This window comes from Pongo pygmaeus, chromosome 18 (assembly GCF_028885625.2).
Source record: "Pongo pygmaeus isolate AG05252 chromosome 18, NHGRI_mPonPyg2-v2.0_pri, whole genome shotgun sequence".
Lineage (NCBI taxonomy): Eukaryota > Metazoa > Chordata > Mammalia > Primates > Hominidae > Pongo > Pongo pygmaeus.
Window position 1 is genome coordinate 50,024,332 of NC_072391.2, and position 26,071 is coordinate 50,050,402.

The 26,071-nt window shown below is 37.5% G+C and overlaps 1 pseudogene; it reads left to right on the forward strand.

Moving 5' to 3' along the window:
- Positions 1 to 13,107: 13,107 nt before the first annotated feature.
- LOC129015765 (prohibitin 1-like) lies at positions 13,108 to 13,965 on the forward strand (annotated as a pseudogene).
- Positions 13,966 to 26,071: the final 12,106 nt, after the last annotated feature.

Sequence of the window (26,071 nt, forward strand, 5' to 3'; positions counted from 1 at the left end):
GGCCACAGTACCTCCCTAGAACTTCCTCATTTTGTTCCCATGTAATTACTTTCACACTTACATTCTATTTACAGAAAAATATACTGGTTTTCCATTTATCATCGTGATATAAAATTCTTTTTAAATAAAATATTTGTGTTTTAAATGAGGCTATTTAAAGAATATATTAAGTACATTGCCCAGCTGTTTTACAAATTTGACAAAAAATTAACATGAGTAATTTAGTTTTTGGAATCATTGATTTAATGCAACTCCTTGCTTTTTTTAGTTTTTTTATTTTTTAAATTGTTTGTGAGTACATAGTGGTTGTATATATTTATGGGGTACATTAGATGTTTTGATACAGGCATGCAATATGAAATGAGCATATCATGGAGAAAGAGGCATCCATCCCCTCAAGCATTTATCCTTTGAGTTACAAATAATCCAATTACATTTTTTATTTTGGAATATACAATTAAGTTGTTAATGACTATAGTCACCCTCTTGTGCTATCAAATAGGTCTTATTCATTTTTTCTGTGTTTTTGTACCCATTAATTATCCTCGCCTTCCCTTCAACCCCCACTACCCTTCCCAGCCTCTGGTAACCATCCTTCCACTCCCTATGACCATGAGTTCCATTGTGTTGATTTTTAGATACCACAAATAAGTGAGAACTTGCAATGTTTGTCTTTCTGTTCCTGGCTTATTTCTCTTAACATCATGATCTCCAGTTCTACTCATGTTGTTGCAAATAACTGGATCTCACTCTTTTATATGGCTTAATAATACTCCACTGTGTATGTGTACCATATTTTCTTTATCCATTCATCTCTTGAGTTAAAACACTTTATCATCAGAGGGTCATATAAATCCTTGTCTTGTTTTACTTCATTTTAGTATGTTTTGCCTTTCATCATGATTCCTTCTCCCATTCCCTTCCACCTCATAATGGCACCCACTTTAATGTGTTTGGTAAATGTACTTATATTCGTATGTACCTTTGGATAAATAAATAGCATTGTTTTATGTACATTTGTATGTACATACATGGAATTTTGCTATAGATCCGATTCCAGTGCTTACTTTTTTCTTTCAATGATGTTCTTATGAATTATTTACTTTCATTGCTTGTAACTGCAGCATAATATTCTACAGTGTGCATCTATCATTTTTTAATCTAGTCCCCATTAATGAACATCTAAGTTGCTTCTAATTATTTCCTGCCCCCAAACAATGCTGTAGTGAACATCCTCATGTATGTTTCCTTGCACACTTATATGCCAGTGTCTCTGAAGTTTTACCCAAGAATGAGATTGCTAGATAATACAATGCTTAATTTTACTAAATGCTACTGGTTTGTGCTAAGAACATCTGGATATATTTAAACTATCAAAGACGTACATACAATTTGCTGATACTAACATTCTTGCCAACATTTGTTATTCTTTAAATTTTTAATGTTTACAAATCTTACAGACGTAAGGTGGTGTCTCCTTGTTGTCTTAATCTGTATTTCTCTGATTGCAAGTGAGGTTGAGCATTAGTTTACATACTTGTTATCAATAGAGATTTCCTCATCTGAAAATTACCTGCTCATAATTTTTTACTTTTCATCTTTCATGTTTCTTGTTCATTAAAAAAATAGCTCATTGTATATTCTAGATATTGACATTGTAAAAATTATCTGTCAACCAGTGTCCCTTGGTTGGCTATGTATGTGATATCCTTTGTTAAACAGAAATCCTTAATTTTGGTTTCTGCTTTCCTACCCTAAATTTACAAAGATGTTTTCATAGGTTTTCTTCAATTATCTTAATATTTCACATTTCACATTCAGGTCTTTAATCCATCTGGAGTTAGGTCTTGTTTATGATGTGAGTTAGAAATCCATTCTTATTTTTTTCCACATACAGAAGTCAGCAAGTTTCCCCAAAACACCTATTGACTGATCCATCTTTTACCATTTATTTGTGGTATTATCTCTGTCATATAAATTGTCCCATATATATGTATATACATATATAGCAATTATTCGTAAGTCAGAAGAGAGTAAATGTAAAGTGTTTTAATGTCTTTGTATTATCCTAGAGAAGAACAAAATAATAATTTTCAGATTTTAATAAATTAAAAATTCATGATATAACTGCAACATATTGCATAAATACATATAAATTTCAAACTAATAGTAGGGGTAAAATAATAAACTACTCTATAGAGCCAAAAGAATATAAGAAAGGAGATAAAAATACACATCGACCATATGGAATAAATGGAAGTCACATAGTAAGATTGTCAATCATTACATTAAATACAGATGGACTCATCATTCCAATTAACGACCAAATCATTTCAACTGGATATGGTTTTAACTGACAAATAAAAATTGTATACATTTATAGTGTACTGTATGGTATTTTGATATATGTATACATTATAGAATGCCTAAATCAAGCTAATTGACGTATGTATTACCTCACATACTTTTTTGTGTGTTCAGAAGACTTAAAATCTACTCTCATAGTAATTTTTAAGCGTACAATACATTGCTATTAACTATAGTCACCAGGTCATACAAGGAATCTCTTGACTTACTCCTCTGGTCTAACTGAAATTTTGTACTTCCTGACTAACATTTCACCAATCCTCTCCCATTTCACAGCCCCTGGTAACCACCAGTCTACTCTCTCCTTCTATGAGTTCAACTTTGTTAGATTCCACATATAAATGAGATCTTGTGGTATTTTTCTTCTGTGCCTGGCTTACTTCACTTAACATATGTCCTCCAGGTTTATCCATGTTGCTGCAAATGACAGACTTTCCTTCGTTTGTGGCTGAATAGTGTTCCACTGTGTATACATACCATGCTTTCTCTATCAATTCATTTGCCAGTTAACACTTAAGTTGATTTCATATCTTGGTTATTGTGAATAACACTACAACGAACATGGGAATGCAGACATCTCTTAGACATACAGACTTCATTTCTGGTAGATATATACCCAGTAGTGGGATTGATGAATCATATGATAATTCTACTTTTAATTTTTTGATGAAACTCCATAGTGTTTTCCATAATGTCAATTGGATATTTTTAAATTAAGTTGTTTACAAAAGAGATATCTAAAACTAAGAATAAAGAAAGTTAACATGTTTTTCTGCCCTTTATTTTTAAAAGGGCAGAAAAAATACATCATACAAGCATTAAATTTTAAAATACATTAGGATCAGACAAAGTAGACTTTAAGGCTAAAAGCCTTATTATAATAAAATTTTCAATTCTTCCCAAAGATATAGTAACTAGAAGTTTGTGTGCACCAATAACATAGCCTCAAAACATATAAAGCAAAATTTGACAAGATACAAAGGAGACAAGTACACAATCACAGTGAGAGCTTACAGAACAAACAATTGAAAGAATAAGCTTTCAGTGATAGCTTACAGAACAAACATACAAAGACCAGTAGAAATCTAGAATATTTGAACTATACAATAATAAAATTGACTTCATGGACTTCTATAGAACACTGCACCCAATAACTGCAAAAAGTGCATATTTGATATGGTTTGGCTTTGTCGCCACCCAAATTTCATCTTGAATTGTAGTTTCCATAATCCCCATGTGTGGTGGAAGGGGCCCAGTGGGAGGTAATTGAATCATGGTGGCAGTTTCACCCATGCTATTCTCATGATAGTAAGTTCTCACAAGCTCTTATGGTTTTATATGGGGCTTCCCCCTTTGCTCAGCTGTCATTCTTCTCTTTCCTGTTGCCATATGAAAAAGGATGTGTTTGCTTCCTCTTCCATCATGATTGTAAGTTTCCTGAGGCCTCCCCAGCCATGCGGAACTGTGAGTCAATTAAACCTCTTTCCTTTATAAATAACCTAGTCTTAGGTATGTCCTTACAGCAGTGTGAGAATGAACTACTACTGTATTCTTTTCAACACCAATATATGTATGCTTTTTTGGAATATTTACAAATACTGACAGTCCATAAAACAAGTTTCAAAAAACTTACTATGACTTTAAATCATTATCATATGTTTTCTGTTCCTAATTCAGTCAGGCTATACGTCAAATGTAAGTGAAGAAAGAAAGGAAAATACATCTATTTGTAAATCTAAAAATACACTTTTATAAACATCCATAGGACAAAAATTACAACAAAAAGTTATACACATTTTAGCTGAATGATAAAATGATATAGTTATGAGCTTCAGATAGACTCATGCCTTAAGAAAAATGTATAGCTTTATTAGAAAAAGAGAAAGATGGAAAAAGAGCTAAGTATGTATGTCAATAAGATTCAAAAATAACAGAGGAAGTCTAAAGACATATAGAAATGGAAGTTAACTAAATAAAAATTAAACATCAACAAATAAAACTAACGAATCCAAAAATTAATTCTAGGAGAAGCTACTAAAACTAATAAACCCATATGAGACTCCAAGAAAAGTAGATAGAAGGCACAAATAAAGTCAGAAATTAAAAATCGGATGTCACTACAGACCCTATTAAAGTTAGAAAGATCATAAAGGGATATTATGATTTTATGCCAATAAATTTAATTGATGCAAAACTATGGAACCAACCTAAATGCCCGTCAACCAATGAGTAGATAAAGAAAATGTGGTATATACATCATGGAATACTACTCAGCCATAAAAAGGAATAAAATAATGGGTTTTGCAGCAATTTGGATGGAGCTGGAGGCCAGCATTCTAAGTGAAGTAACTCAGGAATGTAAAATCAAATATCGTATGTTCTCACTTATAAGTGAGTGCTAAGCTATGAGAATGCAAAGGCATAACAATTATTAATGGACTTTGGAGACTTGGGCAGAAGGATGAGAAGGGATGAGAGACAAAAGACTACATATTGGGTACAATATATACTGCTCGGGTGACAGATGCACCAAAATCCTAGAACTCACCACTAAAGAACTTATCCATATAATGAAAAACCACCTCTGCCCCAAAAACTCTTGAAATAAAAAATAAAATAAAATTTTAAAAAATAGGCCGGGCGCAGTGGCTCACGCCTGTATTCCCAGCACTTTGGGAGGCCGAGGTGGGCGGATCACGAGGTCAGGAGATCGAGACCTTCCTGGTTAACACGGTGAAACCTCATCTCTACTAAAAATACAAAAAATTAGCCGAGCATGGTGGTGGGCGCTTGTAGTCCCAGCTACTCGGGAGGCTGAGGCAGGAGAATGGCGTGAACCCGGGAGGCAGAGCTTGCAGTGAGCCGAGATCGTGCCACTGCACTCCAACCTGGGCGACAGAGTGAGACACTGTCTCAGAAAAATAAATAAATAAATAAATAATAAAATAAATAAAATAAATTTCATTGAAATGAACAGATTTCAACAAAAACTAACATAAAAAGAGATGGAAATAGAAAATACGGATAGTCAAACATTCAATTACAGAAAATATTCATTTTCAGATGGAGCCTTTAGCCTAAATCATAGAGAAAGGACAAACTGGTGATCTCTGGGCTAACTCCTGTTATGGACATTTTTTATGACCCTAATTTTTTATTAGCTCTGAATGACTTTACACTAGCATATGTTCCTCAGTTCACCACAGATTCCATCTTCTGTTTCACTGATTGAAGTTACCTTCTGATGCCCTTATGTATTTAGGTTTGTAATCCCAGAAATAACTAAAAATCATTAAAATTGTTCTAATTTCAAATGGTTGCATAAAAAGAGATCTACCTAAGTAGGAGCTGAATGATAAGAATACATAGACACAGGGAGGGGAACATCACACACCAGGGCCTGTCAGGGGGTGCGGGGCTTAAAACCTAGATGATGGGTTGATAGGTGCAGCAAACCACCATGGCACATGTATACCTATGTAACAAACCTGCATGTTCTGCACATGTATCCCAGAACTTAAAGTAAAATAAAATTAAATTTTAAAAAAAAAGAGAGATGTAGCTAATGCTGCTTTTCTAAACTTACCAAATTTAGACATTTACAAGTACCTCCAAGGGAATTCTCTCATTTGGGGGAAGTTTTGAGGTATGACATAATTATTATATGTAACTGTACCCATTTGCATGTCAATAGATTCCTTCCAGTTATGATACTTCACCATAGTTAGCCAAACTGCAGTGATTAGAAGGAATAGTCTTCCAAGATTCCCTTTATTTCTTTTTTTTTTTTTTTTTTTGAGATGGAGTCTCGCTCTGTCACCTAGGCTGGAGTGCAGTGGCACAATCCTGGCTCACTGCAAGCTCCGCCTCTAGGGTTCACGCCATTCTCCTGCCTCAGCCTCCCGAGTAGCTGGGACTACAGGTTAATTTTTTTTTGTATTTTTAGTAGAGACAGGGTTTCACCATGTTAGCCAGGATGGTCTCAAACTCCTGACCTCGTGATGCACCCGCCTCGGCCTCCCAAAGTGCTGAGATTACAGGTGTGAGCCACTGCGTGCAGCCTTCCCTTTATTTCTAACACCAACTATAAGTTTGGGAAATTCCAAAACTAACCTCAGTTTTTATAATTCCCCAGAAGGACTTAGAGAACTCATTGAAAGCTACTATATTCATGGTTATGGTTTATATGGAAAGGATACAAATTCAAAACAGCAAAATGAAGAGATACCTAAGGAAGAATCTGAGGGGGTTACAAACATGAAGTTTCCATTGTCAACTCCATGGAGTCAGGATGTGATACACTCCCAGTATTGATATGTGTCAATATGCAAGGAGTATTGCCAACCGGGGAAACATACCCAAGCCCCAGAGCTCAGAGTTTTTGTTGAAGCTTCATTACACAGGCATAATTGATCAACTGATTGCCCAAGTTGCTGAGTTCAGTCTCCATGTCAATTGATAACACAGGATCCAAACCCCTACTATCAATCATATGATTGGTCTTTCTGACATGGCCCACCCTTACCCTAAGACTATGGGTATGGTTGGCCCTACTCTAAGATCTAGTGTGGCCACCTACCACTCTGAACAATTACGCTCCTGTCAGGTATAACATAGAATACCTCCCAGAAGCTGAAGGCAAAGCCAGACCTCTCCTTAGTCAAGGCCAAATTCTTTACTACACAGTACTGACAAATAAATGATGGTCCTTAATTTGAACCCTCTGGAGTCAGATCTATCAACCCATTTATATATAGACAGGACCACTTGCAAAGGGGCCAGTTTCAACAAAGGGGCTATTAAAAAAAAAAAAAAGACAGAGAAACTAAAATGCAAAGTATTATCATCTTATTGTATTTGACAGGAGACTTTGCCTCATGATTCTTAATATTACATCCCTGAATAACTCACTTGAGATCCCAGCTGATTGGCTAAGGTAATATCAGCAAAATAAAAAGGTTAGACACACTGAAAACTCACTCTGCCTCTTCCTATTAACTGAAGTTTTAGTATTACTTTCCTTCCCCAGCAATCTATGTGGGGAACTGAAGAGATCTTCACTACAGAATAAGCAGCTTTATACCTTTGTTTTGTGTCTGACACCTTTCAGAAGAAAAAAATAATAATTTAACATGTCTCTTCTATTTAAGTTGCTTGACAACCAGATTACCCAACCACAAAGAGATCGTGGGCATCACAGAAAGAAGCCTTGGGATTTTTTATGGTACTAGTCACATAATATCCTTCAATAAAGTGGTCATTTGCCTTTTAAACATCGAACTTAAAAATTCTTATTTGTCAGTGATTATATATTCTCTGGAAACACTATTATGAAATTCTTTGAACAGGAAGCACTCTTTGTGAATTTAAAATATGATTTACATATGGGATTTTTAGGTGCATAACATAATACACAGTAAGATCCACCTTGCTGATTTGTTTAGCAGACTCTTTTTTTCATAAATGGTATAATGGTAACATTTAGCCCAGGCTGTGTTTGAATTATCACAAATTGTGAATTAATGGCATTTCTGTTTGGCATAGTATCTTATGCACAGTGAGTGCTAAATAAATATTTGTTGTATTGAATTGAATTTGTGCATGCTCTATTATACATTCTTGTTAAAGCTCAAAGAACTTGAGATAAGAGGCTAATGGGCTGAAGGGTAAAATGAGTTCAATTGTTCAAATCCAGGAATCTACATGAAAAGATACTAATTCATCTGCCATGTGTTTTATTGAGGAAAAGCACATTTGATCAGCACTGATAAGACAATAGAACAAATCACAGAGCCTGTGTCACTTTTTTTCCAAATCCACAGTAACATATATATTCATCTTGTCAGATTGCTATATAAATAGATGAGGTAAAACAACATGGCATTTGTTGTACTTCAATTACTTTCTTGTATAATGTCAAGAAGTAAAAGCTAACAAACCATAACTTTTCTTGACATTTCCTCCCTCAAGTGACCAATGATGGATTTGCCTTTAAAAAGCATTCATCATTTTAAAGAAGGGTAGAGACAGTAGATTTCTTTGTGTTATTTTTTTTTCCATTTTTTAAGCCAGTGGTTAAATTGAAAAGCCCAGCTCTCCTGCAGACGGGAACCAAACCTGGTTGATAAGATTACATGTTTCTAATCCTGGGGGATGTTTGAAGTCATCCAAGTAGAGAGGGCATTTGCTGTCATAAATGGTCCAGAGATAGAACTGAATTCCCAGAGAGGCCAAGAGGCCACCCTCACCATCACAGCCCCCTCCTTCCCCCTGCCTTCAACCTACATTCCCATTAAACAGTGTACACTTTGCCAAGCAAACCTTTTTATGTGGCCAGATCTGACAGCCCAGCATGATTGTTAAGAACACTGGCATTTAAGTTTGAGGTGCATAGTTTCAAATACCATTTCTACCGTTTACCAGCTCTGTGACCTCGCTAAAATTACTTACGTTCTCTAAACCTGTTACGTCTTCTGTAAAATAGCGACAATAATATATTATTCACAGAATTATTGCAAATGATAAAACGAGATAGCATGTTTAAAGTGCTCACTGAAAAGGCTGCTCAAAAAAGAAAATGCACCTATTAGCAAATACATTGTAAGCTTTATGAAGGCAGGAAAAATGCCAGGTCTAGTCACCATTTCTATCCTCAGAGCCTAGTACAGAATTTGGTCCATAGGTGCTCAGTATTTGCTGAATGGATGAATATATGTATATTATTATAACGTTGATTTTTATCATTAGTGTCCTTGGATGCCAGCGATCGGTGTATTAAAATAATAATTATAGTTACCATTAACTGAGTATTAAGTCTAGACACCTGTGATTTTATATTTGTTAAATCATTTAATCATCACAACTACCCTAGGAGATAGGTGCTATTATTGTTACAATTATATAAATGAAGAAACTGAGACACAGAGAGGTTACATAACTTGTCCAAGATTACAGAGCTAGTGTGAAGTAGAGCAGGGATGTAAGCCCAAGTGCAAAGCATTAAATTATACTCTGCCAGGAACTAAAGTATGTCATTGTTCAAATAATAGTGGTAATGTACTTCTTCTTGTGCATTAGAAGTGATAGTTATCTCAAGTTTTTGTTTTATTTAACATTCACAAAGACCCTGGGAGATAATCATAATTACCCTCATTTTCCACATAAGGAAAATGAGGCACAAGTTGGTTAAACAAATACCCAAGAGCTCAGGTTAGAATGTGGCCCTTCTAGGATTCAAACCCAGGCCTGTCTGGTTACAGAAACATGCTTTTTGAGCCCTGTGTTTTAGAACACAGTAGGATAGTTTGAGGATGAACCTTGAATTCCAGTTTTTTTCAGATTTTCTATTGTGCTAGATATGGCTAAGATTGCCACCTGTTCACCAATATGTTTCCTTTTCTTCCTAGGCAAACAGTTAGACTACATTTCCCAACCTCCTTAGCAACTGAGTCTTGCCAGGTGACTGATTTCTAGCCCATGAAACATGAGGAGAAGTGATGCATTTTGCTTCCAGGCTTGACCTCTAGATTCCCTCCACACTTGTTTCTCCTTGCTCCTTCCCTCTCTCTGCTGAATACAGAAGAGTATGACCAGGTTTTGGAGCAAGGGTCAGCAAACCATGTCCCAAGACCCAAATTCAACCTGCCACGTCTTTTTGTAAATGATGTTTTACTGGAACAAAGCTAGGCCATTAATTTATGTGTTGTCAATGACTGCTTTTACGGTACAATGGCAGCATTGAATAAAGGTGACAGAGACATTATAACTTGCAAAACCTACAGTAATTATGATCTGGTACTTTCTGCTGTTAAAAAAAAAAAAAAAAGAATGTAACTTCAGCTCTAGGGAATGGCAGAGCCACAAGATGGAAGGAGCCTGGGTCCCTGAATAAACCTACCAACATGAACCAGTCACTAAGTAAGAAATAAATTTCTATGATGAGTCATTACATTCCTGGGTCTCTTTATGAGAGCAGCTGTCCTACCATAACTTATTTGCAGGACATTCTAGTTACAGAAATAATTATTTCCTTCCACATTCAATAGGAATAACCTATTTGCTTTCCCAAAATGATCCAAACTGCTTCTCCATATCATGCAATTCTTATTTCTCACCACCACACTCAGTAATGCAGCCACTTTCCCCCTTTCTGAGAGTATAACACACAATCATCCCCATTGCACCCAGGAGAGACCTGCCAACGTCAGCGTTCTATCTGGTATCCCAACTTATTGGGTTTTTCTTGGTTTGTTTGGCTTCTTTTTTTTTTTTAATTTGGAGTTTCAAAATTCCAAAGAGAAACAGAATTGCAGCACTTATCCAATAATTCTGTCTGTGTTGAGAAATAGGATTCTGGCAAGCATAGAAAAAATATATTTTTATTAGTATGTCCAAATCTAGAATGCAATAAAATACAGACCTTTCAGAAGAGGAGGAAAAAAAAAATCCTTAGTAAAGGGAAGGAAAGCCAAGAGCAGATTACTTACTGCTACAGAATCCAATATTGCAAAGCCCTTTTTTTCTTTTCCTATGCCACATTTTTAATGTCTCTGTGAGCTCAGTGTGCTGTGACTATCAATCACAGGAAACTACTGACATTGTGAAACCGCTTTTAAGATATACAGAGTTTTCAAAGCCAAAGTTGTCTGAAGAATAAAAATCTTCAGAGATCATATATTTTCAAAAATATCTATTTGCACACCAAGCTGAGTAATGACCAGCTGTCCTTACTCTGCAACTGCTTGACAGAATGCATGAATATTGTTTTGTAGAAGACATTAAATATGGGAAACAAAAACTTTGTATGAGAATTGCCAGTTCTGCTATGGTCAATGCTATGGCCTGAAGGTTTGTGCTCTCCCAAAATTTATATGTTGAAATCCTGACCGCCAAGGTGATGGCATGAAGAGATGGGGTCTCTGGGAGGTAATTAGGTCATGAGGTCAGAGACCTCATCTATGGGATTAGTGCCCTTATGAGAAGACACTCTGAGAGCTCATTCCCCGCTTCTGCCTAGTAAAGACACAGAGAGATGTTGGCCATCTGCAACCCAAAAGAAGGTTCTCACCAGAAATGACCATGCTGACATCCTGACCTTGGACTTCCAAGTTTCAGAACTGTGAGAAATACGTTTCTATTGTTTATAAATCGCCCAGTCTATGGTGATTTGTCATAGCAGCCCAAATGGACTAAGAAGTCAGTCTTTCTATCTGTGGGAAGCAGAGTCCATATTGATGCTGAGGCACTGAGAGTGGACAAATCAGAATCAAATTAATTTGGGAGTAGACAGAGTCCTCCAAATTCTACTTGGATGCTCAGGAAATTTTGATGTTTGTCAGGCACATATGGACGTAACTCCATATGTGGATATGAAGCCAAGTCTGCTGATATGGACCAGAGCCCGCGGGAATTTGCGTTCTCTTCTTGGTGGTCCAGGAAGACCACCTAGAAAAAATATATTCTGATCATCAAGGATTACCATCAATATTAATCATTGTTTCATTCAATAAATGTTGAGTTACTACTATATGCCAACCATCATTCTATACACTGGGAACATGATGGTGAATTAAACAGAATAAATTCTGTTCTTCACATGGATCACATTCCAGCCAGAAAATATAGAAAGTAAATAAATAAATAAATACATAGATAGATATATTATAGATACTGAAACAGAGTAATATTATACAGACCACAGCCTCTGACGACAATACAATAAAATTCAATAATGAAAAGAAAACCAGAGAAACTTTATCTGTTTGGAAATTTTGAATTTATAAATATTATAAATTCATGGATCCAGGAAGAAATTGCAAAGGAAAGTAGAAAACATTTAAAACTGATCGACAAAGAAAAAACACATACATATATATATACACACATATATAAAATGTATAAAATTTAATGAACTAAGCATCCAACATACCCCAAAATGATATTAGGAATAAAAAGGAGGCCATAAATACAGATATAGCAATACTAGACATTAATAAGAATATGCTATAAAAATTAGGCCAATAAATTTGAAGATTTAGATGAAATGCGTAGGGCATGATGGCTCACACGTGGAATCCCAACACTTTGGGAAGTCGAGACAGGAGGATGGCTTAAAGCCAGGAGTTTGAGACCACCCTGAGCAACAAAGCGAGACTTTGTCTCTACAAAAACTTTAAATATTAGCCAGGTACAGTGGTGCACGCCTGTAGTCTCAGCTATTCGGGAGGCTGAGGCAGGAGAATCACTTGAGCCCAAGAGTTAGAGGCTGCAGTGAGCTATGATTGCACCATTGCACTATAGCCTGAGCATCCTGTCTCTAAAAAAGAAAAAAAGAAAAGAAAATTTAAATTAAATGGACAAACTGCTAGAAAAATATAACTTGCCAAAAGCAAGTCAAGAAGGAAAAAAATAAAATCAAGTAGATTAATGACATTAAAGAAATTGAATAAGTAGCTAAAATATACCCACAGAAAGAAAAACGTTAGACGGTTTTGCAGATGAATGCTACCGAACTTCCGAAACTTATCATACCTTTCTTATATAAATTTTAGGGACTGCAATAATAGTAATAATAGCTAAAACTAAAAGGTTGGTTGCTATGTTATGAATACTGTTCTAATTGTTTTACTTATTTTAACTGTTTAATCCTCAAAACATATGTTTAATGTTGGTATTTTCATTTTCCTCATTTTCAAATTAAGAAACTGAGGCGGGGGAATTCATGTGGAGGTCAGCGTGGAAGCAGGTGTGAGAGGGTCCAGCAGAAGAAAACATGGCTGCCAAAGTGTTTGAGTTCATCAGCAAGTTTGGCCTGGCCTTAGCTGTTGCAGGAGGCCTGGTAAAATGAACTCTGCCTTATATAATGTGGATGCTGGGCACAGAGCTGTCATCTTTGACCGATTCCGTGGAGTACAGGACATTGTGGTAGGGGAAAGGACTCACTTTCTCATTCCATGAGTACAGAAACCAATTATCTTTGACTGTCCTTCTTGACCACGTAATGTGCCAGCCATCACTGGTAGCAAAGATTTACCGAATGTCAACATCACACTCCTCAACCTCTTCTGGCCTGTCACTAGCCAGCTTCCTTGCATCTTCACCAGCATCGGAGAGGACTATGATGAGCGGGTGCTGCCATCCATCACGACCGAGATCCTCAAGTCCGTGGTGGCTAGCTTTGATGCTGGAGAACTAATCACCCAGAGAGAGCTGGTCTCCAGGTAAGTGAGCAACGACCTTACTTACAGAGCGAGCAGCCACCTTTGGGCTCATCCTGGACGACGTGTCCTTGACACATCTGACCTTCGGGAAGAGTTCACAGAAGCGGTGGAAGCCAAACAGGTAGCTCAGCAGGAAGCAGACAGGGCCAGATTTGTGGTGGAAAAGGCTGAGCAGCAGAAAAAGGTGGCCATCATCTCTGCTGAGGGCTACTCCAAGGCAGCTGAGCTGATTGCCAACTCACTGGCCACAGCAAGGGACGGCCTGACGGAGCTCCGCAAGCTGGAAGCTGCGGAGGACATCGCGTACCAGCTCTCACGCTCTTGGAACATCACCTACCCGCCGACTGGGCAGTCCGTGCTCCTCCAGCTGCCCCAGTGAGGGCCCACCCTGCCTGCAACGCCGTGGGCTGACTGGGGCACAGCTCCGATGATTCTTAACACCGCCTTCCTTCCGCCCCCACCCCAGAAATCACTGTGAAATCCCATGACTGGCTTAAAGTGAAGGAAATAAAGGTAAAATCACTTCAAATCGCTAATTAGTCTATCAAATGAAACTCATTCTTCTCACATCCATCTACTTTTTTACCCACCTCCCTACCAAAAATTGCCAAGTGCCCATGCAAACTGGCTTTAGGTCCCAATTCGGGGCCTGCTGGAGCTCTGACCTGGGCACCAGCATTTGGCAGCATGCAGGCGGGGCAGTGTGTGATGGACTGGGCAGCACAGGTGTCCGCCTGGGTCCACGTGTGACCTCCGTCCTGTCGCTGACGGAAGATTTGCGGATGAAGGCACATGCGGCTCAACTGAGAAGGCAGGCCTCCGTCTTCTCAGCTGTTCCTGCGCAGATGCAGCTGAAGAGAGGTGCCGGGGAGGGGCAGAGAGGAAGTGATCTGTCTCTTACCATAAGGCTGATTCTCTTTAACTGTGCGACCAGCGGAAGCAGTTGTGTGTGAACTGGGCACAGATTGAAGAATCTGCCCCTGTTGAGGTGGGTGGGCCTGATTGTTGCCCCCCAGGGTCCTAAAACTTGGATGGACTTGGATAGTGAGAGAGGAGGCCTGGATCCAGATATGAGTCCTGTCGAAGACTTCCTCTCTACCCCCCACCTTGGTCCCTCTCAAATACCCAGAGGAATTCCAACTTGAAGGATTGCATCCTGCTGGGGCTGAACGTGCCTGCCAAAGATGTGTCCCACCTGAAGGTTCCCTGGTTCACAGACTGCCCTTCTCCAGGGCTCTGTGCCTGTGCTGGGAAGGAAACAACCATGGGAAGGAAACAAATGTGTATAAACTGCTGTCAGTAAATGACACCCAGACCTCCTGGCTCAAAAAAAAAAAAAAAAAGAAAAAAGAAAAAGAAAAGAAATTGGGGAAAAAATTTAGTTGCTTATAAGTAGCTAAAATAGAAAAGAAAAAGGGAAAAAGCATCATTTCACAAGACTAGCAGATAGAACTCTGAGATGAAAACTAGACAAAGACAATACAAGAAAAGAAAATTATAGCTCAAACTCATTTACAAAAAGCATTAAAATTCTTTTTTTTTTTTTGAGACAGAGTCTCACTCTGTCACCCAGACTGGAGTGCAGTGGCGCAATCTCGGCACGCTGCAACCTCTGTCTCCCAGGTTCAAGCAAATCCTGTGCCTCAGCCACCCAAGTAGCTGGACCACAGGCACGTGCTACCATACCTGGCTAATTTTTGTATTTTTAGTAGAGCTGGGGTTTCACCATATTGGCCAGGCTGGTCTCAAACTCCTAGCCTCAAGTGATCTGCCTGCCTCAGCCTCCCAAAGTGCTGAGATTGCAGGCGTGAGCCACCACATCCAGCCACAAAAATTCTAAATAAGACATCAAACCAAATCCAGAAATGAGTAAAATATTTATTCATATTATGATCAAATAGGACTTATCCCAAGAATGTAAGTTTGGCTTAACATTTTAAAAATCCACTAGCATAATCCATCACATTAACAGACGAAAATATATGATAATCTCAATAAATGCAGAAAGGAAAGAACTTTTAGCAAATTTGAAATATTAAATAGAAAGAAAACTTCCTTAAATTGTAAGACATCTGTCAAAACCCTACAGTGAACATCACATCTAAGGCTAAAACATAATACACATGTGGTCTCCTTAAAAGAAGCAACAAAGGTGGCTGTTATCCCCTTACACTTAGTATTGTACTGAAGGCCCTAGCCAGAATAATATAAAAGGGAAAAAATGTTTTTTAAATATAAGGAACAAGAGAATGGGAAGACAAGCCACACACTGTGACAAAATATTTGCAAAAGCCATATCTGATTTTTAAAAACTGTTATGCAAAACATGCAAAGAGCCCTTGAAACTCAACATTAAGAAAATGAACTACCAATTAAAACATGGCAAAAGAGCTGTACAGACACCTTACCAAAGAAGATATACAGATGGCAAGTAAGCATATGAAGAGATGCTCCACATCATATGTCACTGGGGCAATGCAAATTAAAAGAACAATGCGATGCCACTATACACCAAAATCTAAAAGACTGACAACACCAAACACTGGCCGGGATGTGAAGCAACAGGAATTCTCATTCACTGCTGGTGGGAATGCACGATGATGCCGCCACTTTAAGAGACAGCTGGGCAATTTTTTATAAAACTAAATATGCTGTTACTATATGATCCACCAATTGCACTCATTGGTATTTACACAAATGAGTTGAAAATGTAAGTCCACACAAAAATCCACACATAGATGTTAATAGCACCTTTATTCATAATTGTCAAAACTTAGAAGCAACCAAGATGTCCTTCAGTCGGTGAATGGATAAATAAACTAGCATATCCAGATAAAGGAATATTATTCTATGCTCAGAAGAAATGAGCCATCAAGCCACAAACAGACATAGAAGAACTTTGAATTATATTTCTAAGTCAAAGAAGTCAATGTGAAAAGCCACACACTGTATGAGTCCAACTATATAAAAGGCATAACTATGAAGACAGTAGAAAGATCAGTTGTTGCCAGGGGTTAGGGAGGAGGGAGGGATGAATAGGCACAGCACAGAGGATTTTTTAGGGCAGTGAAACTATTCAGTATGATACTATAATGGTGGATACATGTCATTAATCATATGTCTAAACCCATAGAGTGTCCACCACCAAGACTGAACAGTAATGTAAACTATATAGACTATGGGTGATAATGATGTGTCAGTGTTAAGCCCACAGATTGTAAGAAATGTACCCCTCTGGTGGGAGATGTTGATTAGTGAGTGATATGGTTTGGCTGTGTCCCCACCCAAATCTCATCTTGAATTGTAGTTCCCATAATGCTCACATGTGGGAAGGACCTAGTGGGAGGTAATTTAATCATAGGGGCAGTTATCTTCATGCTGTTCTCATGATAGTAAGTGAGTTCTCGCAAGGTCTGATGGTTTATAAGGGGCTTTCCTGCTTTTTGCTCAGCATTTCTCCTTGCTGCTGCCATGTGAAGAAGGATGTGTTTGCTTCCCCTTCTGCCATGATTGTAAGTTTCCTGAGGCCTCCCCAGCCATGCTAAACTTTGAGTCAATTAAACCTGTTTCTTTTATAGATTACCCAGTCTTGGGTATGCCTTTATTAGCAGTGTGAGAACAGACTAACACAGTGAGGGAGGCTGTGGGTGTGTGGGAGCAGGGGAAGTATGGGAATTCTAGACTTTCCACTTGGCTTTTCTGTGAACCTAAAACTTCTCTAAAAAATAAGGTTCATTTAAAATATATATATATATGTGTATGTATATGAGATAAACAAACTCATTGTTCATAGACAATATGATTATCAAGGTAAAAAATCCCAAGAGAATACACAAATTATAGGAACCATTAAGAAAGTTCAATAAAAATATTTGATACAAGGTCAATATTCAAACATAAATAACATTCCTATTATAAGGTACAAGAAATCCATGTAACCAATAAGTGATTAATATCAAGACTATTGACCAGGCATGGTAGCTCACGCCTGTAATCCCAACACTTTGGGAGGCGGAGGCAGGTGGATCATTTGAGGTCAGGAGTTTGAGACCAGCCTGGCCAACATGGTGAAACCCTGTCTCTACTAAAAATACAGAAATTAGCTGAGTGTGGAGTCGGGTGCCTGTAATCCTAGCTACTCAGGAGGCTGAGGCATGAGAATTGCTTGAACCCGGGAGGCTGGGGTTGCAGTGAGCCAAGATCGTGCCACTGGCACTCCAGCCTGGACGAGAGAGTGAGACTCAGTCTCAAAAAATAAACAAAAAAAGACTATATATTGATGCCAATAAATCAATAAGAATACAACCCAATAGAAATCATCACAGTATATGAATAAGCAATTCAGAAAGAAACTTAAATGACCAAGTCTCATTATTAATCAGGCAAATGAAAATTAAAAATAAAATGAAATATTTTCACATGTATCAGAATGAAAAAAATCTAATATCAAATGTTGGCAAGGATATGGGGAATTAGAAAATCTCATGCAGGGAGTACATTGATAGATTTTTGAAAGTAATAATTGTTAAAAACCAGAAATTTTGCATCGAGGTGTTTACTTTAGAGAAACTCTTGCACAGCTGCAAGGATATAGTTTACAGTATGTACTAAAATTATTGCCTGACATATCAATCTTCTCTACATCATGATATGAAATGGATAACCCAGGCTTTCCTTGCCTTCCAAGAAAATGTTCTGTGTTTCAGTTGCTTCAATTATTAGTTTTTCTTATAGTAGGATTAAATCTGTCCAAAACTGATGCCCGGGTTCTTTCTGCTTTCTCTCTTCCATAGGCCTTCTCCCTTTTCTGCAAGGCTATTATTTGAAATTATCTAATACAAGTAACCAATATTGTGATGCTAAATGCTAATTAGGTGAGGTGTATTCATGTGCATATGCATAGAGGCTGTATTCAATACAGGGGATTTCAACCAAGACTGCACATTAGAATATAAGTAGAGAGTTATAGATGTTGTTGTTGTTGTTTTTTTAAGTAACACTGATGTTCAGGCCCCAGTAATGAGATTTCGATCTAGTTGGTCTAATTGGGATACTCTGGAGCTGGGGTATTTATATTTTTTTTAACTATCCAGGTGTTTTTAGTGCTCACCTGAGCTTAAAAACCACTTGCCTGGACTGCAAGGCCTCAGATGCAGATACAGAACAGTACAATGTTAGAACAGGACCTGGGACGGCCTAGGCAGATGCAAAGGCTTATAAAATAGTGTGTCTTTTCCTCAGCAATAGGCAGCCTTGCCATCTGGCTTAGCAGAGACTGAGCATAGCCACATGTTACCAAACATGAATTTAATACTTTTCAAAGAACTGGTACATACTTGACAGGAAAATACTACCGAACAATATTTAACTTTTGATCTAAAAATTCCTTTGAAGGATTTCACAAATCATCAGCCTTGGGGTATTAAAACAATCAGAGGTTATTAACAAAGATCAGTTTTAGTGCTTTCGTATCTACTGGATTTAAGAAATCCGTAAACCTGAGAGTGATTAGGATAGCCACTAACAAACTTGGTTTATAAAGTACTGAAATCCTACTTAGGAAAAGCACAGTTGTGCTTCTGGGAAGTTGTGTTCACTTGGGAAAAGCCCATCTTCCTATTCTGCAAAGGAACGTGAAGGTGTTTACGTTGAAATGATACCAACATTTATTTATTGAGATAGAAAAATCTTAATAATACTTTAAGTTTTTTTTAAAAAAGCACATTACAATTATATGTGCACTATGATCTCATTTTTAAGAATATTTTCTTGATGTTTGTATATTCATCAAAATTGAACAGTAGTTATTTTTTATTTTTTCCTACAATAAGCAGACATGTATTACTTATATTTTACAAGATAATTTTCAAAAACAGGTAAATCATAACTGTCATATAGATATAAAAATGAACCTGTGTTAAAGGTTTATTTTACTCATACTGAGGGAAGTAGAGAGATGTTATATCCAAAGAAAAGGTAAAAAAAAAAAAAGGCACCATTTATGGAGAAAATAAATGTTGAAAAAAATGAGCAGATGGAGGAAAAACTGATTTTTCCACAAGGGGAGAAGAAAACCGATTAAACCTACCAGATAGAACAGAATTTGCATGTGTGTCATTACCTACAACTTACAGATTTAGAAAATAGAGCTAAGACAATAAAAGATTAAAATCATATAATGACATATTTTTATACGTGTAATAAATTATTTTTAAGAAAACAGTCACAAAAATAAGGGCTTCAGGACAGGCTTAGATCTATGTTCCAAGGCTACCACTTTCTAGTGGGCAAGTTCCTAAATTTTTCTTTGCTGTTGCCTCAGTTTCCTGATCTGTAAAATAGGGTAATAATCCCTACCAGACAATCTTACTCTGAGGATTCAATTTAAAGAGCTTACTGGTCTGGCACACTGTGAGCGCTCAATACGCTGATGGTATAATCTAGTGAAGTACAATGCCTGGCACATAATGGGTGCTCCATCAAAACTGAATGGATGAATGAAGGAATGAAAATATGGATTCAGCTATTGCTCCCATGATGGCGCTGGAAGGCTTCAGTGTTGTCACCAGCATGGCACCAGTCTCACCGTGCCTTGAGTCCCAGACTGCACCACAGCCCCTCAGAAGACATGGGTCCCCAGATTATCTTTAGTGCCAGAGCTCTGGCCACAGGCAGCTCCCCAGTAGTGGAATAATAGAACCTCCATATGAACTCTTTATGGGAAACGTTGCTAATTTGTAGCAGCTGGACAGTATTCCTCATTAACATCTGTCTGTCAGCATACATGTCACATTATTTTACTATAGCGGCAGAAACTCAGCTTCAAATTCAATACAGAAAAAAACACCTGGATCTCAGTCTTTCAATGACTTTAAGGCGACCAGAAGTGCCTGCTCCTGAGTAGACCTCTGGGCAAGATGCCCCTGCCCTTTGGGACATACCACTGGGCTTTCAGCTATGATGATGCCCTCAAGGATTCTACGCCCATGACTCCTCCTCCATTGGACATGGGCAGCAACCTCTGGAAGTCAGTGATTCCAGATCACAAGTATCAGCACCTTACCAAGGTAGAGGACCCACCCATGACACTATCACCAGCCATTGACAGTACAGAGAAGGTCCTGCTGGTGAAAATTAAAGCTACCCATTCATCAGAAATTATTTGATCACAAAACAGACCCAGAAGAGCACTTAACATTTTGAGCAATAGGCAGGGCTAAGAGATCCTGGCTACATACTCTCCAAGAGGCTTACCCTCAAGAAGACCAAGCACCTTTGAGTGACAGAAGTGCTTCATGAACTAAAGCTATGGAGTGGGGAGATAACAAAAGAAGAGAAGCTCAGTGTATCAGCCCAGTCCATCCAAGAAGCACTCCCTACTCATCCCCTAAGCAGAAGCCCAGAGGCCAGTCCACTGTGGTTCTTTCACATCTTTACCTGGCCCAAATCCAGCACCATGTATTCTGAAAGTGGAGGTGAGGACAGAAACATATTATATAAATGGAGCCTCCTTGGACCAAGATCCCCAGAAGTATGATCTGGGAGGTTTTGCCAGCCAGGGCTACAGAGGAGCCCAGAAGCCCCCTCTAATAGAACTGATCCATGTCCAGACCACCTGAATAGCTGAAGATTAAGAAACCTTCAAGCTACCCAAGATAAACATCTCAGTGATGGAAGAGAAGAAATAACCACCAAGGACCCATAACCTCAAACCCTATGACTTGAGTATTCTCACATCCACTGCTTTCTAGAGCTCTTTCTATTCAAGTATTTCCAGATAGAGGGTGTCTTGTATTCCACTCCCTTTTACCCTGGATCTGATATAGAAAAGTTATATTTTTTTCTTAAAACCTCTTAAACTGAGGCTAGAGCTGGAGACATCACTAATTTTTTATAAACAGTACAAAGCTTGTCCTTATTGTGTGGAAGAATCATTTAAAAGACAAATGAATAAAAATAACTACAAAAATGTTAATGGGTACACAATATTTGAAGGTGTAATTTAGGACATTAATGGCATAAAAGGGTAGTAAAGCTATAAAGGAATAGAGTGCTTATATGTGATTTAAGTTGAATTAGTAGCAATATAAGGTAGATTATCATAACTTTAGAATATTATATAAGACATACAGAAAACAAATAGCAAAATGGCAAAAGTAAGTGTTTCCCTATCAGTAATTACTTCAAATGTAAATGAATTAAACTCCCCAGTCAAAAGACATAGATTGGAAGAAGAGGTGGGAAGTAGGATCCAACTGTATGCTGTCTATAAGAGATACACTAAGGACAAAGATAGATTGAAAGTGAAAGGCTGGAAAAAGATATTCCATAGAAATGGAGGTCAAAAGAGAGCAGGAGTAGCTCTACTAATATCAGACAAAATATACTTTGAGTAAAAGCTGTTACAAGTGACAAATAAGAACTGTATATAATAATAAAATGGTCAATTCACAAGGAAGATACAACAATAAAAAACATATATGCAGCAAACACCAGTGCTTCAAAATATATGAAGGTAACATTGACAGAATTGAAGGGAGAAATAGACAGCTCTACAATAATAGTAACAGATTTTAACATCCCACTTGCAAAAATGAATAAAGCAACCAGACGGAAGATCAATGAGAAAATGAAAGACTGAAACAACACTTTTGACCAAGTGGACCTAATAGACGTAGAGATCACTCCACCTAACAACAGCTGAATACACACTTTTTTAAATAAACATGGATCATTTTCAGAATACCCCATATATCAGGCTGCAACACAAGTCTTAATAAACTTCAGAAGATTGAAATTATACAAAGAATCTTCTGATCACAACAAAATGAAATTAGAAACCAACAGCAGAAGGAAAACTAGAAAAGTCACAAATATGTGGAAATTAAACAATACACTCTTAAACAACCAATGAGTTAAAAAATAAAAAGAGAAATTAGAAAATACCTAAGATGAATGAAAATGAAAACACAGCACAACAAAACTTATGGGATGCAGTGAGGGCAGTGCTAAGAGGGTAAGTTACAGTTGTAAACACATTTAAAAAAAAGAAGAACAATCTCAAATTAACAACCTAGGCTGAGTGTGGTGGCTCACATCTGTAATCCTAGCACTTTGGGAGGCCAAGGTGGAAGGATCACATGAGGCCAGTAGTTTGATACCAGCCTAGGAAACATAGTGAGATCATATCTCCACAAAAAATAAAAATAAAAAATTAGGTAGGCATAGTGGCATGCACCTGCAGTCCTAGCTACTCAGGTGACTGAGCAAGAGTATTGCTTGAATCAAGAAGTCCAAGGCTGCAGTGAACTAGGATCATGACACTGCACTCTAGCCTAGCAAGACCCTATTCCTAAATAAATAAATAAGCAAATGACCTGATTTACACTTTAAGAAACTAGAAAAAAAGGGAAAAAAACACGAAGCTAGAAGAAAATAAATAATAAAGATTAGGCCGGACATGGTGGCTCACATCTGTAATCCCAGTACTTTGGGAGGCCAAGGCAGGCTGATTACCTGAGCTTAGAAGATCGAGATCAGCCTGGGTAACATGGCCAAACCCTGTCTCTACAAAAAAAAAAAAAAATTATCCAGGTGTGGTGCCACATGCCTGTAGTCACAGCTAATTGGGGGACTGAGGTAGGAGCATTGCTTGAAGTCAGGAGGTAGGGATTGAAGTGAGCCAAGATTGTGCCACTGCACTCCAACTTGGGTGACAAAGTGAGACCCTGCCTAAAAAAAAAAAAAAGAAAGAAATAATAAAGATTAGAACACATATAAATAAGATAGAGAATAATAAAGCAACAGAGAAAATAAATAAAACCAAAAAATAGAATTTTGAAAAGATAAATAAAATTGACAAACCTATAGATAAATTGACTAAGAAAAAAAAGAGAAGACTCAAATAAATAAACAAAATGAGATACACAAGAGGGGCCATTACTACTTATCTTAGAGAAATAAAAAGGAGTATGATAGTATTAAGAGCAACTTTACAACAACAAACTGGATAACATAAATGAAATGGAAAAATTCCTGGAACACACAACCTACCAAGACTAAATCATGAAGAAATAGAAAACCTGGATACATCCATAATTAGTAAGGAAATTGAATCATTAGTCAAAAACCTCCCAATAAAGGAAAGCCTAGTACCCAGAAGGTGCCTTCACTGGTGAATCCTACCAAACATTTAAAAAATAATTAACGCTAATCCTGCTCAAACTCTTCCAAAAATATGAGAGGGAGGAACACTCTAAATCTATGATGACAGCGTTATCCTGATATCAAACCAGACTCTACAAGAAAACTATAAAACACTATCCCTTATAAATATTGATGCAGAAGTCTTCAAAAAAATACTAGAAAGCCAAATTCAAGAGCATATTAAAAAGATTAAACACCATGACCAAATGGTTAGGCAAGGATGTTTCAACATATGAAAATCAATCAATATAATGCACCACATTGAGAGAATGAAGAGAAACAAACATATAATTATCTCAGTTGATGTAGAAATAACACAAATTGACAAATTGTGTTGACAAATTCAACATACTTTTATGATAAAATGCTCAACAAACTAGGATTACAAGGAAACATCCTCAACATTATAAAGGTCAAATATGAAAAAACTCACAAACAACAATATACTCATTGGTGAAAGACTAACAGCTTTTCCTCTAAGATCAGGAACAAGACAAGGAGGCTCACTTTCACAGCTCCTGTTAAGCGTAGTAGTGAAATTCCTAGCCAGAGGAATTAGGCAAAAAAGAAATAAAAATATCCAAAATGGAAAGAAAGCAGTAAAATTTTCTCTGTTTACAAACAACATGATCTTATATGTGGAAAACCCTAAAGTTTCCTTTTTTTTTTTAAACTTCAAGTTCTGGGATATATGTGTAGAATGTACAGATTTGTTACATAGATATACATGTGCCATGGTGGTTTGCTGCACCTATCAACCCATCATCTAGGTTTTAAGCCCTGCATGTATTAGGTATTTGTCCTAATGCTCTCCCTTCCCTTGACCCCCAGCCCCCAACAGGCTCTGATGTGTGATGTTCTTCTCCCATGTGTTCTCATTGTTCAACTCCCACTTATGAGTGAGAACATGCGGTGTTTGGTTTTCTGTTTCTTGCTGGGAATAATGGCTTCCATCTTCATCCATGTTCTTTCAAAGGACATGAACTCATTCTTTTTTTATGGCTGCATAGTATTCTATGGTGTATATGTGCCGCACACATTTTCTTTATCCAGTCTATCATTGGTGGGCATTTGGGTTGGTTCCAACTCTTTGCTATTGTAAATAGTGCTGCAATAAACATACGCGTGCATGTCTTTATAATAGAAAGATTTATAATCCTTTGGGTATATACCTAGTAGTGGTATTGCTGGGTCAAACGGTATTTCTGGTTCTAGATCCTTGAGGAATCACCAAACTGTCTTCCACAATGGTTGAACTAATTTACACTCCCACCAACAGTGTAAAAGTGTTCCTATTTTTCCACAGCATCTGTAGTTCCCTGATTTTTTAATAATCACCATTCTAACTGGCATGAGATGGTATCTCATAGTGGTTTTTATTTGCATTTCTCTAATGACCAGTGATGATGAGCTTTTTTTCATATGTTTGTTGGCTGCATAAATGTCTTATTTTGAGAAGTATCTGTTCATATCCTTCACCCACTTAGTGAACAGGCAACCTACAGAATGGGAGAAAATTTTTGCAATCTACCCATCTGACAAAGGTCTAATATCCAGAATCTACAAGGAACTTAAACAAATTTAAAGTTTCCATTTAAAAAAAAAAAAAAGCCAGGTGTATTGGCTCATGCCTGTAATTCCAGCAACTCAGGAGGCTGAGGCACGAGGATAACTTAAGACCAGGAGTTCAAGACCAACCTGGGCAACATAGCAAGGCCAGATACAGTGGCTCACGCCTGTAATCCCAGTATTCTGGGAGGCCAAGGACAGTGGATCACCTGAGGCCAGGAGTTTGAGACCAGCCTGGTCAACATGGTGAAACCCCATCTCTACAAAAAATACAAAAATTAGTCGGGCATGGTGGTGCATGCCTATAATCCCAGCTACTCAGGAGTCTGAGGCAGGAGAATTGCTTGAATCCAGGAGGCAGAGGTTGTGGTGAGCTGGGATCATGCCACTGCACTCAGCCTGGGCAACAGAGTGAGACTCCGTCAAAAAAAAAAAATTCAGCAAAGTTCCAGAATACAAAATCAACATGCAAAAAGCACTTATGTTTATATACACTAATAATGAGCAATCTGAAAAAGGAAACTAGTAAAACAATTCTATTTACAATAGGAGCAAAAAGAATAGAATAAGAAATAAACTTAGCTGAGGAGGCAAAAGAATTGAACACTGCTGTAAAACATTCCTGAAGAAAGCTAAAGAAGGCACAAACATTTCTGTCTTTAACTTCTTTCAGCAATGTTTTGTCCAGAAATCAACTTTCACATATATGG